The sequence below is a fragment of the Oryctolagus cuniculus genome, chromosome 6 (genome assembly GCF_964237555.1).
Source record: "Oryctolagus cuniculus chromosome 6, mOryCun1.1, whole genome shotgun sequence".
Taxonomy (NCBI): domain Eukaryota; kingdom Metazoa; phylum Chordata; class Mammalia; order Lagomorpha; family Leporidae; genus Oryctolagus; species Oryctolagus cuniculus.
In genome coordinates this window covers 131,768,503-131,783,428 of record NC_091437.1, presented here as the reverse complement: position 1 = coordinate 131,783,428, position 14,926 = coordinate 131,768,503, and the positions used below count along the sequence as shown (strand labels likewise).

The 14,926-nt window shown below is 37.5% G+C and overlaps 1 protein-coding gene and 1 pseudogene across 5 annotated transcripts in view; both read right to left on the bottom strand.

Moving 5' to 3' along the window:
- The window catches only part of OXR1 (oxidation resistance 1), an 825,596-nt gene that overhangs the window by 130,114 nt on the left and 680,556 nt on the right, over positions 1-14,926 (bottom strand). The window lies entirely within an intron of this gene.
- The window catches only part of LOC100345668 (deoxyribonuclease TATDN1-like), a 29,641-nt pseudogene continuing 18,386 nt past the window's right edge, over positions 3,672-14,926 (bottom strand).

Sequence of the window (14,926 nt, the reverse complement as noted above, 5' to 3'; positions counted from 1 at the left end):
TTTTCAATTCTGAGAGCTGTCTAGAAAGTGTTAACACCCACACTTGTCAGAAAAACACTACATGACAGTCAAGCCAAACAAGGACCTAGCCATATGATCATTAAGATTTGTAATTAAGGCCGGCGCCGTGGCTCAATAGGCTAATCCTCCACCTTGCGGTGCCGGCACACCGGGTTCTAGTCCCGGTCAGGGCGCCGGATTCTGTCCCGGTTGCCCCTCTTCCAGGCCAGCTCTCTGCTATGGCCAGGGAGTGCAGTGGAGGATGGCCCAGGTGCTTGGGCCCTGCACCCCATGGGAGACCAGGAAAAGCACCTGGATCCTGGCTCCTGCCATCGGATCAGCGCGGTGCGCCGGCTGCAGCGGCGGCCATTGGAGGGTGAACCAACGGCAAAAGGAAGACCTTTCTCTCTCTCTCTCACTGTCCACTCTGCCTGTCAAAAAAAAAAAAAAAAAAAAAAAAAAAAAAAAAAAAAGATTTGTAATTAAAAGTTAGGTCACAATAACTCACATCAATGTACCATGGAATTATTTCAGTACTATTTTTATATTCTCTTGAAAATTATAATTACAATTGTATAATTACAGCCCAAAATAATCTATACCTGAAATGTGGCAATTATTGTATTAATTTCACTCAGCTCATTGAGCAGCTGCCAAAGATCATACTACCATTTAGGCCTAAAATTGTGAAAACTCAACGAAACTTAGAAGTCTTTAGGGATAATAGCTCATTGGAAACTTCAAAGAAGAGTGTTAACATTTTGAAGATGAACATTCTGATTCTCTTTCTACTGAAGGTTTCTTTTCTGCCTGCCCTTCCTGTAGGGCTTGGGTAGAACTGTGTATCTACAAGTGGAATTGTGCACATAGACAGGAGGTAGTCTTACCTTCTGCTTCTGCATACATCTGAATGCTGCCTTTCTAACCTTTTTCCATTTCTTTTCCCCTCTTAATTCTATAACAGGGCTTCACGTGTTGCTGAGACTTCTTATAGTAATTGAATTTAATGTGGATGCTTATTCTTAATATGGAAAGCTGATAAGTGCACACTTAGATTTTATTAGTTAAATGTTCTATTTTAATATATTAATTTTACATATTAATATTAGATATTTAAAGTCATATTTAGTCATAAAGTCATTTAAAATAAATTTTTGGAGAGGTTTTAGATTAGAATTATTATAAATATTTTCCCTACATTTGCTTTGTATTTTTTTACCAGAAACATTTTATCTAAGGAATCCAAACTTCACGTATTTCATAAATACAACTTACGGAACATAGTGATTATTTCTATCATACCCACCTTCCCACCCACATTTCCACCCTTTTTCCTCCTACCTCTCCTATTCCCATTGCTTTGTACTTTTAAGGTAAGAGAAAAGTAGGGGAAAATAGGGAAGAGAAATGGCAAAATAATTTAAGAATATGTTGTCAGTTATCAGATACTTTTATATCAAAATTCAGGTTTCAGCTGGTAATCAAGTAGTTTTTTTTTTCTCCTGGGGTTAAGGGGGCCAGAATATTAATCTGGAGTTGTTTCAATATAAGACAAATGAAGCATGTCAAAAAACCGAGAACCTGCCTATAACTCCATCCATCTCTCTTAGAGTGTTAGGAGAGTAAAGTTTTTACCAATATTCTACTTGTTTCAGCCATGGTCATGAGCAGCAAACTTGTGAGTGTTGAGCATAGCATTTCAGGGGAGAAAAACCTATTCCTCTTCCCAAGGTGTACGGGGGTTGCCTGAGTCCCCTCCTCCCCAACCCAAACTCTATTTGGGAGAGATATTAACAGTGCCAGGTAAGTTAGCCAAAAGCAGCCAGGTTATCAGAAGAGAAATTCAAATCAGGACCACCAATCTTGCAATGATCCAGCATTGACCAGATAGCTTTGATTTTTTAAAAGAATCATGTACTGTCACTTTCTCCTGTTATAGATCTTTTAATTCCTAGTCTTTCAGGAAAGCAGCAGACACAGCATTATAACCATATTAAAAACTCAAATATATGCTGCCCTAATGATGTAGGTAAGGTGGTAACTAGCAAGGAGGAGCTGAAGTCCCCGGCCCCTCCCTGCAGTACCTACTTTCTGTGCAACAGAAAACCCCAGCTTCCATGAAACTGCTGCTTAGAACCTGTGCCAGGGTGGCGCTGTGGCATAGCAGGTAAAGCTGCCACCTGCAGTGCCAGCATCCCATATGGGCGCCGGTTCGAGTCCTGGCTGCTCCACTTCCAATCCAGCTCTCTGCTGTGGCCTAGGAAAGCAGTAGAAGATAGCCCAACTCCTTGGGCCCCTGCACCAGTGTGAAAGACCTGAAGGAGGCTCCTGGCTCCTAGCTTTGGATCGGTGCAGTTCTGGCCATTGCGGCCAACTGGGGAGTGAACCAGCAGATGGAAGACCTCTCTTTCTCCCTCTCTTTCCCTCTCTCCCTCTCCCTCTCTGTGTAACTCTGACTTTCAAGTAAAATAAATAAATCTTAAAAAAAAAAAGAACATGTGCCAGCCAAAAATAACCAGTATGACCTCCATCTCTGTCACACAGATGGACTTTAGCTAATTATAAGGTCATTATAATAAAATTTCACAGCTGACATTCCTACTTCCATCATGCACCTGATGCCATGCCATTTCTGAGACTTCTAAAAAAGAATGAGAAAAAGGGTGATAATCAAGGTTCACCCCAATTTCCACCCTTTATGAATATTCAGTTAAAGTCCATATCCCAGACACCACCCTATTGTCTCCATATCATATCAAGGGATGACCCCAAACCTCATTGAGTGCAGCTCTTTCTGAGTATGCCCACACTCCTTTTTGAATGTGTACTTATTCTTTCCTTACAAATAAATCTTGCTTCTCTGCTGACCTTTACCCACATCTGGTCCTTGAATTGTTTCTTGCCATTCAATAACACTAAGAATGGGCTTGAGGGGTGCATGACTACTTCTAGCCAACTCTCAGGGGAGATACAGGGCCACCCTTCCATCGCCGCCCCCCCATCAAGGGAATCACCTGAGTTCTCAGCTGGCTCCACAGTCAACACTATCAATAGGACTTATTGAATGAACTGAACAAGGACTTGTTGGCAACCCCTTTGAACCTACCCTACTGGTTTTCTGGGAGTCAGAAATGAAGGGGTGAGGATGAGAGTCTTAAAGTACACAGGTATTTAACAACATTTTTAGGCCTCAGGTTGAACTGGTCCTGCTGACACACTATATGATATATAAACCCAGGCATCTATGTTTTCTTTTTAAATTTTAAGCATTGTGTGGTGTAATGAAACCTCCTACTTCTAGTTTCTTCACTCTTTAGTCCAGCCCCAGAGAAATGCTAAATACACAGATCTAAGTATTGCCTTTCCTCAGCTTTAAAAGCACATCTGGTCACAGCAGTAGCTTCCTGTGATAATAAGAAAGATCTGTGAAAGTTTTTTGAAAATTCAAATTACCCAACTATACCCAGGGATATTGATTCCAGGGTTGTAAGGTGGAAACCCAGAAACTTGCCTTTTTTCAATCATGAGCCATATTTGAGATTTGCTACTTGATAATTGTTCCAAATGTTTTTACTAATATATAGTTCATATGAGTTACACACTAATTTCTGATATTGGGCCACAAAACTAGCTCTAGAAATGATTGAGCAGAAATGACAAGTGTGACTTATTTTATTTTTTTTATTTTTTTTTATTTTTTATTTTTTTTTTGACAGGCAGAGTGGACAGTGAGAGAGAGAGACAGAGAGAAAGGTCTTCCTTTGCCGTTGGTTCACCCTCCAATGGCCACCGCGGCCAGCGCGATGCGGCCGGCGCACCGCGCTGATCCGATGGCAGGATCCAGGAGCCAGGTGCTTTTCCTGGTCTCCCATGGGGTGCAGGGCCCAAGCACCTGGGCCATCCTCCACTGCACTCCCTGGCCACAGCAGAGGGCTGGCCTGGAAGAGGGGCAACCGGGACAGAATCCGGCGCCCCAACCGGGACTAGAACCCGGTGTGCCGGCGCCGCTAGGCGGAGGATTAGCCTAGTGAGCCGCGGCGCCGGCCGACAAGTGTGACTTATACACATGTGTAAAGAACAGTATCTGGCTAAAACAACAAACGTTTTGCATTGCAGATGCCGTGTTCCTGCCCCGGCAATCCATAATATGACATGCTTCAGAAGGCAGATCCTGAATCAGGCTGGATCCCTGTGTCACTATGTGGATCAGAGCCCCTAATCTCACCCAGAATAGGATAGGTATTATAAGCAAGAGATATATTGAGAAATAAAACTTTTAACAATTTATTTATTAAGATTTTGTTTTCTTTTCTCTTAAATGAGAGAAAATAGCGCCTATCTCAGAGCTCTTCTATGATTAGATGGGACATATGTTAGACTCATTGTTCCTTGGCTTTGAATGAGCAAATTTAGATTAATTGCCTTCAGATTTCAGACTGTTCTTCTAGACTAGGGAATGACAGACCATGGCCTATGGATCAAATCTGGCCTGCCACCTGTTTTTATAAATGTGGTTTTATTGGAAGATAGCCATGCTCATTTATTTATGTCATGTCTACATGCTTTGAAGCTATAATAACAGAGTTAACTAGTTATGTCAGAGACCTTATGGCCCAAAAAGCCTAAAATATTTACTCTCTGGCACTTTTCAGAAAAATTCTGATGACTTATATTCTAAAATGCTGAGGCAGTTTTGTAATTCAGAGACAAATTTGTTTCTATTCAAGTTGTTCATAAAAATATTTAATGAGATATGGGCAAGAAGAGTCACAAGGCAAGTGCAAGAGGTTTCTATATCCTTTAACTCCATTTCAAACCCCATTTTTTGAAATTTGGATTTGTATCTAACAGCAGTTTTCTGGCAGATCTCTCATTATCCTAGTAGTGAATGCTTAGTTGTCAGCAATCTGATTCTTCCCTGTCCTGGATACATAGGGACACTACATTTTCCAGCTTCCTTTATGGTCATGGGTGTTCAAGCGATTGGTTTCTACCCAGTGGAAAGACTGCACACGTGATGTGTGCTATTTACAGGTCTGGCCACAAGAGCTTCCACTGGTGACCATCCATGTTCTTTTTCTACCTTTCAGAAGATGAGCGTGGTAACCTGCAAATACATTTTCTAAAGATGGCAGAGCCACAAGATAGAAGAAACCTGGGTGTGTGAGTTCTTGAGGAAGTCCAATTTTGCACTTGACCAAGAAATAAACTTCTACCGTATTTAAGCCATTTTATATATTTTGACATTTGTTGAAGAGAATATAATTTTCATAATACCTTGTCATTCTTGTAAGATTACCACCAAAGCTTCTTTGAAAATGTTGTGATAATTCACTTTTCTGTGCCATGAAGTTTCAGTTCATACAAAGTAACAGGAATGTTCATTAACCATGTTCTGATCTACCTTAGCCTACGAATTTTCATTTTACACTTTCTAGTAGATCATTCCTAATTAAGAAATGTAAAGGAAAATAGGCTTTGAACTTGTTCTGCTTTTTAGTAATCTGTAACAACACAGAACTTCCTTAAGAGAGCCTGACCCATCTTTGTTCTCCTTTATTGTAGGACTTCCTTTTTGCAAGGAAGGCTCCTAGTTAGACAGTTCCCTTACTGTTTAGACACTTTTTGACACTTTGCTATTATTTTACGTGCCACTCTTCCTTTTTGTCTTTCTACTTTTGTTTCTTTGAATAGATAAATCCAGAGAAACTCTTGTCAAATCACACTGGTTTCTTTCCATTTTGCTTTCTCATTAAAACTACTCAGGTAGTTGGCAGAGCTTGAGTTTGTAAGGTATGTACCACCTCTCTATAAGCCTTAATTTTTGTTTTTCAAGTGACATTATAATGCCTTATGTGCTCACCATCTCTCCTTACTAGCATTCAATGAGGTAAGGACTATCTTTACTCTTTATAACACTGCCTGGCACTCAGATGTTATATTGTTTGAATGAATGGAGGAAATGATGTCTACCTTTTCTCCACTTTGCTGCAATTCACTTTTCTACAACCCAAGAATCAGATGAACTTGAGCTGAGCTTACTCCTTCTCTTCATTATTAGAGTCCAATTATTATCTGATATCTTTCTCTTAAAGGAAGGTTCTCAGCTACACATTTTAGGATATCATTTGGGCTTTTGAAAATCCCAATGCTCAGGTCACACCCCAGAAGAAAGAAGCACTGCTGCCCATGAGTTAGGACACAGATACCAGGTAGGATACTCCCAGGTGACTTCTGTGTGCAGCAAGATTGAGAATCACTGCAAGGCTCCAGTTATTTCCATAATAGTTCTACCTTGTTAAGGACAATTAAGTCCTGAGGCCAATAAATATTATATATCCCACTGTCTCGTGAGGGCTCATTATATAGCAATGATGAACAAATCGGAATTTCTTACAATACCAAGAATTATACTATGGGCTTTTTTAATATGTTATTCCATTTAAATTTCAAATGTACCCTTTGAGGGAGGTTCAGGAGTCCTCTTTTGTAGACAAAGTTACTAGTGTCAAAGATGTAAAGGAAGACGATATTGTCAACCACATCAGTAAAGAGTCTCTCAGATGTTCTGGTCCTAACCTACTGATACATACATACATATATCAGTAACTGTTATATATAAATATAAACATAAACATATATATATATATATATATATACATAACATGGCATTTCAATAACAGGTATTTTGCACCTCTGACCCCTGTAGTTTCACCTGATAATCAAGGCTTCTAGTAAATTTGAATGTTTTAAATTTCAAATGAATGATTTTGAAGTCTATATCAAATGTTGCACAGGACATACATATCTCAGAAAATTCAAATTTTGCTGGGCATCCTTTATTTTTACTTGCTACATCTGGCAACCCTACTTCCAGAAGTTTTGGCAGTTTCTGAGGATACATCTGTTATCAAACTGAGGGTATGCTACTGGAATCCAGTAGGTTGAGGCCAAATACTATCCAAGATTCTATAGTGCTCAAGGCACCCACATCACAAAGAACTGTGCAGCTTCAAATATCAATAGTGAACACATTGAGAAACTGTGGTCTAGAAGATGCTGAGAAAAATTAAGCACCCCATAACCAGATCATGCTTCTGAAACTTCTGTAGTCTGTTTTAAGAAATCCTTATTTCATCGTTTAATATTCAGTGTTCTTTGATATTTGTACTTTAGTTGTTTTATATGGAAACAGCATGCTACCATTGATCTTAATAGCTCTCCATGTCATTTACAGTGGAGGTATAGAACAGGCTATTGTCACTTCCCAACACAGCTATGCGTGCTTGCTGTCTCAGCCTCACATTTTTACTGAATACTTTCAAAAGCTATGCAGGCTCATCTAAGAATCCTACTCTCTGAAGTACCCTTTGCATGCAATTTGATTTAGTTGCAAGAAGCACAGAGAAATCTGCAAATGAAAGAAAGGTGTGTTAGAAGTCCAAATGGCAAAGGGAGAAGATGCAATAAGTTATTGCTAATAGAATGATGCTTCTTTAGCTAGCAAATTAGTATGTTGTGAATGCCATTAGCCTGATGCTGATGTAATAACTTTACCACAATCCATGCAGATGTTTTCTAAAAATTTTAGTAAAATAATATTGAGATGAACTTTTCAGTGATTTTATAAAACATGAACACTGGTTTGATATAAGTACATTTATTATATGTATAACATATATTTGATATTGGAATGTGTAAAAAGCATGTTGGGTGTTCTTTCAAATATTGTGATCAAACATAGAGCATTATTTAGTAAGAAAAAGTTATAATATTTCTTCAAGATTTGAGTATAAACATTGAATAACTTGCAGAATTTGAATTTCAAAAAAAGAAACCTCAATTTGTCTTTCTCAGGGTAAATTTAACATCTAAATTACTCACTTTAAGATGTTCCTAAATATTGATTTGCAAAGTAATAGATGTTATTTTTATGCCTTCAAAGGATACAGGTTAAATCACCTCCCATTGTAAAGATTTATTGCAATTTAGACTTCTAAAAATATATACAGGGATGGATGTGTAGCTTAGTGGTTAAGATAAAAGTTGGAATGCCTGAGCTCCATATTTGAGAGATAGGTTTGATATACAACTTTGGCTCCTGATTCCAGTTTCCTGCTAATGCAGGCACTGGGAGGCAGCAGGGATGGCTCAAGTAGTTGGGTTCTTGATAACCACAGAAGAGACTGGATGACCTTGACTGAGTTAAACCCCCAGTCATTGTGAACACTTGAGAGTATGAACAAGTGGAGCTCTCTGTCCCTTGCTCTCAAATAAGTTTATATGTACACACACACACACACACACACATGCTCCTTGACTTATGATGGTGTTATGTCCTTATAAACAATCACAGATTTTAGAACCATCAAAATAAAAAAATGCATTTAATACACCTAACCCAGACAACATCATAGATTAGCTTATCATACCTTAGGCATGCTCAGAACACTTCATTTTGGTCCTCATTCAGCAAAATCATCTAACACAAAGCCTATTTTATAATAAAGTGTTGAATAACTTTAAAAAGTGCTGGCAACCCTGTACCCTGTAGAAAGTATTGCGTGTTTCCCCTCCTGATCACAGGGCTGACTGAAAGCTATGCTCACTGCCACTGCCCAGCAACACCAGACACAACTGTTCTACACAGGTGCTTGCCCGGGAAAAGATCCAATTCTAGTCAAAGTACAGTTTCTACTGATAGTGTATTGGTTCATACCATCACAAAACCAAAAATCTTTAAGGTAAACCATCCCCCAAAGGGGAATGTCTATACTTATTTCTATTATTTTTAAATAGAGAATTACTTTGACTTAAAATCATCATACTCACTACTTTCTCCCAAAAAGAAGAGATCATGAGTTTTATATAAAACAAAAAGAGCTCTACCCAGAAATCTGCTTATCCTAAAGATTCCAGTGAGCATTATCTGTATTACCAAAGGGATAATTATAATTATCATGAAACTCTAGAATATAATTCATTGAAATTATATATTTGCATTGTATGTGTTACCCAGTAGGTCTTCAACAAGTACCAATTATTTCTGTATAAAAGATATAAATGTAAAAGTATATATGTCAGTTCTAGGGGTTTTAAGAAAGAAAAAAATAAACAAGGAGGAATGCGGCCTTGTTAAGTATGTCTTTTCCTTGATATATAAAAGATAAACCAAAATAAGGCATTCATGTTCTTGGAATCATTGGCAGTGGCAGATGGCAAGGAGGTTATAAGATTTTATGTAATTGCTCCCAAAGTGTTCTATAAATACTGTAATTACACTTATCCTACAACACTGATTTTTTTAAATCTGTCTCAGAGAATGGAAACCATTGGTCCTGCCAACTGTTTGCATTAAAATCACTTTACTATTCTACTATATTGTGGTTCATTCCAGGCACATCCTGAATGACAAAGCAACTCTTTATTAGAAAGCACCGACCAAGGACCAAGTTTACATCCTAGAACTCTTTGAAACCCTTGCTTTAAAATCTTCTGATAACTTTATCAGTACTAAACTATGTATGCATGATCACACGTGATCCTTATCCAATTCTAGCCAAGTTCCATACTGAATGATCTACATATATCAAACCTGAAAATCTTAAATAATCCAACCATGTTCCCTCAACACCACATCCTCCTAAGCATTGGGAAGGCTCTGTGGAGTAGAATCTCTTGTTACTTCAATAAACTCAAGCTTGGTTATTTTGGGGAGCCACTTTCAACATGTTCATCATACTGTGAAATCCTAAAGAGTAGGATATATGTTTCTTCATCTTCTCATCTGATTTTTTAAATTTTGTTCCTACTCTGCAGTTGTTTCACATGTTTTTTTTCTCTTGAATTTATAGGAGTGTTGGACAGCATTTCTGTACTAGGCTCCAATAGACTATACTAAAAGAGCATGGGGTCATTTGCTTTAGGTGCTACATAATAAAGCTGAAAATGGGTCAGTCTTCCAAAACAAACAAACAAACAAACAAAAAACCAGGTGATTCACAGCAGCCAATCAGAAGAAACGCAGTGAACCTGCAGTGGTGAGAAAGTCCCTTCTTTAACTTTATAAGGAAAGTAACTCTGAATTGACCAATCTGCTTTTTATTCCTTATCTCTGTTTCTTTAGCTTTTCTCTGCCTATAAAGCCCACACCTTGAGGCTCTTTCTATTTTACAGATGGGATGCTGCCTGAATAATAAATTGCTACAAACAAAAAATAGCTTATTAGATCTTTGAACTCAATTTGTTTTTTGACATATGAATGGGTGACTCTTATAGGGTTGGCCTCAGACCAGCAGCATCAACATTATCTGGGAATTTATAAGTGCAAATTCTAAGCCTTAATTTCAGATCCACTAATAAAGAGGATGGATAGGAAGGACCCAACAATCTGTGTTTCAGCAAATCCTCAAGAGAATTCTAATGCCCTTCAGGCTTGAGAATTGTTATAGACCACAGTTAATAGTCAATACACAAAAAAGGATCAAAAAATATAAATGTCAGTGGGATGGATAGTAATTCCAAGTTAGAGTAGATATAGTACAAACTAGATTCCCCATTGACTAGGGACTAGGAGGAGTTGTTGGATTTGGGAATATGTCGGATATATGGATGAATAAAGTAGTATTCAGAGTACTGGATAATAGAAAATATTTGAAAGAGGTTTAAGCTAAGTTGTGCATGTGAGCCTAAGGAGCCTGAACTTCCCGTTGACAGCAGGAAGTCACCAGGGTATGATGCACTTAAATATGTAATACTGATGGTTAAGGGAAAAAAGTGTGTACTGCAGTGGAAAAGTACACAGTATCTGAAGTCCAGTCTGCTGATTCTGACTCTATGGAAACTAATTTACAACTTTTTAAGATATAAAAGCCAGTAGAAGTGCAAAAATAATTATTTATAAACAAAGACATTTTTGTCTTTGGGAATTCTTTTCAATAGACTTTGAACTGACTTTCTGCCCCAACAGAGGAAGAATGTGCCACCATTTGTAAGTTAATTTCATTAAGTACATGTGTTGTTTGGATTATCCCTTGAACCACTGGTTCCTTCCTTAGTGAATTAAAGTAACATATTATCTTTATATCTGCCTTTAATCTTACCTTTTTGGGTGAAAATCATCCTTAAATATTATTGTCTTATTTCTCTTTAGAATCCATTTCAAACATTGATACAGATGCGTGTACATATACACACATTAAAGGCCTTTCAACATGATTATATACTTTTTAAACAGGAAAAAGAAATAAAATTGCTGTGTATAGTACTTAGTTTTTGGATTATCAAACTTGGTGCTGTGCTTTCTCTCAAATCAGTTATAGGTTTCTTGAAGCATTGCTATATTTTTATAATAAAAACAATTTTATTAGTTTCAATAAGACTAGGGAAAACAACAAAGTTTTCTAATTACGATTCCATAGCCACGAATTATAATAGGGTACTGTAGCAGAACAAACAAGCGGATGGGTGGAGGGGTATGTGGAGCATGTTTGCAGAATGTCAAAGGAATGATGGCAATTTGACTACCAGGTTTTGACCGTACTGAGTAGGAGCGATAGAGAAAATTTTTTTGCAGAGGATACTCTTGAGGGGAGGAAACAGAGAGACAAAGACTAGGCATTGATTGGAAGAATAAGGAAAAGGTAGAGAAACAAGTGTGCACATAGAGAAAATCATACTCATCTAAGAATGTGACTTCCTATAAATAGAGTCTCTCACCACAGGCAACACCATCATTAGAGGAATACTAGGAGCAGCCACTGAGTGTCAGCAACTCTCTGCTTTAGGGTCAGAACCAAGATCCCCTCTGCTAAACTCTTATTCTGCACATTTATTTCTTCTAATAAAGAAACAGGCTTGTCTAAAGAAAAGTCCGATTTTCTTTTAAGATCGTTTCATCAAGTTCAAACCAGTAGAAGAAGTATAGAACCATTTAGAGGAAATTACTTGGATTTGAAATGGGGAGATTTCCTGAAGCAAATTGTTGCTGGCCTACACACTCAATCTTTAAACATAAGGTACTGACTAAACCAGTCAGGCATCAGTGGTTCATCTGTCTGAGAACGCTGGCCGAGTTTATACTTTAGCCTTTGCGAACTGTTCTCAGATTTCTATAGGAAGGATCCAGAATATATAAAATAAGTTATCACAGTACTGCCAATTAATAATTTGCAAAAGGATATGCTTTTTAACAGCTTGTAGAATTATTCCCCTCTCCTTTCCAGAAACAAACAAAAAAGGTCTACTTTACATTGGGTAAGTACATTAAGGAGTTTACGCAAAGTAGAAAGTAATGTCTTTCTATATGACAAACACCTATGAGCTTACAGGGTTTCCTATTGATCACCTAACATTAAATGGTCTTAGTCTTACTTGCAAGCACAGAAGCTCAACGCTGTGAAATCAGTATAGGACTCACCATTAAATGCTTGATTTGAATGGGTGGGTAGTTCAGCATTTATTCCATCAGTCAATAATAAAATGAAATGCCAGTGAAGAATACCATGAAAGGAAATATAAAGCTAGGACAGAGATATCATCAGCTGCTTCTTTAGAAATCATAACTAAGGCACTAAATATGAGAACAATGACCCAAACTATTTACAACTTTATAAGAGTAACACCTACCTCAGCAATCGTTTTTGAGAATGGGAGTTTGACAGCTTTTTAATTCTTTTGGACTTCAAAATGAAATACTATAAAATTTTGCCAGACCAATGAATTTGTCCTATTTTAAAAATCTTTTGGAGAAAGATTTCCTGATATCCTGTTAAATGATTAACCATGTTTACTATAAGAAGCTCTTTTCCTACAGTTATTTATAAAATTCCTATGACAAAAACCCATTTCTTTTAGTCTTCAAAAAAAATTATGAAAACTTCAAACATTATCAAAAAGTAGAAGAGTAGAATGGCCAATCACACATGTTCAACAATTCTCAAAACTGTGTCACATTTGCATTACTTATTGCTATTTTCTTGGCTAAGACATTTTATAGTGATTTCTAGACATAATGTTTCAATATGTATTTCTAAATTTTAAAAGATTCACACATTTATTCAAAACCATTAGATGATCCCTATCATCCCTGATGGAATTAGTCCTCATCCCTTGGTAGAATCTATGAACTAATCCATGACCAAATATACCCTACTGGCAGAAGTGTCGTTTTTGTAGTATGTCTGTTTCATCATGATCCAAACAAGTTCTATAAATTATAATTTGTAAAGTCTTTAGTCATTGAGACCAGTGCTTCCTTAAACTTTAATATGCAAATGAATCACTTGGGTATCTGAATATTCAGTAGTTCTGGGGATGGCCTGAGACATCACAGTTTTACTAATCTACCAGGTGTTGCCAGTTTTGCCAATTGAACTCAGTGGACCATACTTTGGCCAGCAGGATCTTAGTAAATGCCCCATTGGTTTTGTTTATTTGCTTTTTTTTTTTTCCTGCATGCCACTGTCTTGCAGCAGAAACTGACTAGTATCCTGGGCTATGTCTAAGAGTCTGGATTTGCATGTTTGCTTCTATGTGCCATTAACTAACTTATTTTTCTTCTAAAAATTTTTTTGTTAGATCAAAAGCTTGAATACATTCAAGCTCACCTTTTTTCTGAGAATATCTTACGGAGTTGTGTGAGTTAACTGTTTAACCTTTATGAATGTGATTTTTGAGCTTTTATAGTGACTATAGAGTAGGCTCTGGAATCAGATCTTTATATTTGAATGTCTATCCCTATCACTTACCAGTGAAGGGACATTTGACAAGTTACTTATATTTCCCTATGCTCAGTTTTCTCATCTGTGAAATGGGTACAACAATAAGACTTATTTTATAGAGTTACTATGAAGAATGGCGCATGGCACATGTTCAGTAAATGTATGCTAAGAGTGGGTATTGGCTCCGCTGTTAAGATGCTGGTTAGGATGTCCACATCTCACAGTGGAATGCCAGGGTTTGAGGCAGGGTTCTGCTTGAGATCCCAGCTTCTTCATAGTGCACACTCTCGAAGGCAGCAGGTTACAGCTCAAGTGGTTGGGTTCCTGCCACCCATGTGGAAGGCCTACATTGAACTCCCAGCTCCTGTCTTTAGCCTGGCCCAGTCCCTATCATTGCGGACATTTAAGGAGTAAACCAGTGGATGGGAGCCTTCTCTGTCTCACTTTCCCTTTGTCTGAATGACTCTCTTTCTCTCTCCCTCTTCTTCTGCCTTTCAAACAAATAAATAATTTTTATGGTTAAAAATGAAGAATGGTGTACAGTGATACTTATTTAAACAACGTCCAGAAACTTTCTTTATTGAAGCTTACAGTAAGTTTTGTCATGAAATTTCACATATGTGATGCAAAATGGAAGACACATGCCAATTAAATATCAGGAAAAAGTATTTTAATGGTGTTGTTATATAGCATATTGGCTAATTCCAGTGGCTCCTCATCTCTTACTGCCAACATCATCTCCAGGATTTGAATTATATGGCATGGTTCATTTCTGTCTTTTATACAACGTCTATTTTCTTACTTTAGGTGGGAAATGAGGTTTTTTATAAATTTTGATCCAGCATGTGTACTTTTGATACCACACCAAGGCGCATCTGTCTCAATCATTAATTTTTCACTAGGTATTGACTTCAAAACTTCCAAATGTGCCTTAGTTTTCAGTGAGCAACCACTGAAACCTATGTAAAAGCCCGAGTCTGTCAGAGCAGCTGCGGCTTCCTTGGTCCCACTCCGCCTACACACCGATCCCTGTTTCTTTTCATTATGTCTAAAAATTCAGCATGTAAGGAACATTGGCAATTTTGTTTGTTCTGACAGTTCAAATTGTTTTTCAAAATATCGCTTTAGATTCTGCTGGACTAGAATGAGCAAAAATATTTTGTTTTAGTTAACAAAGTACTTGGATTTTGCAATGTAAGAAATAC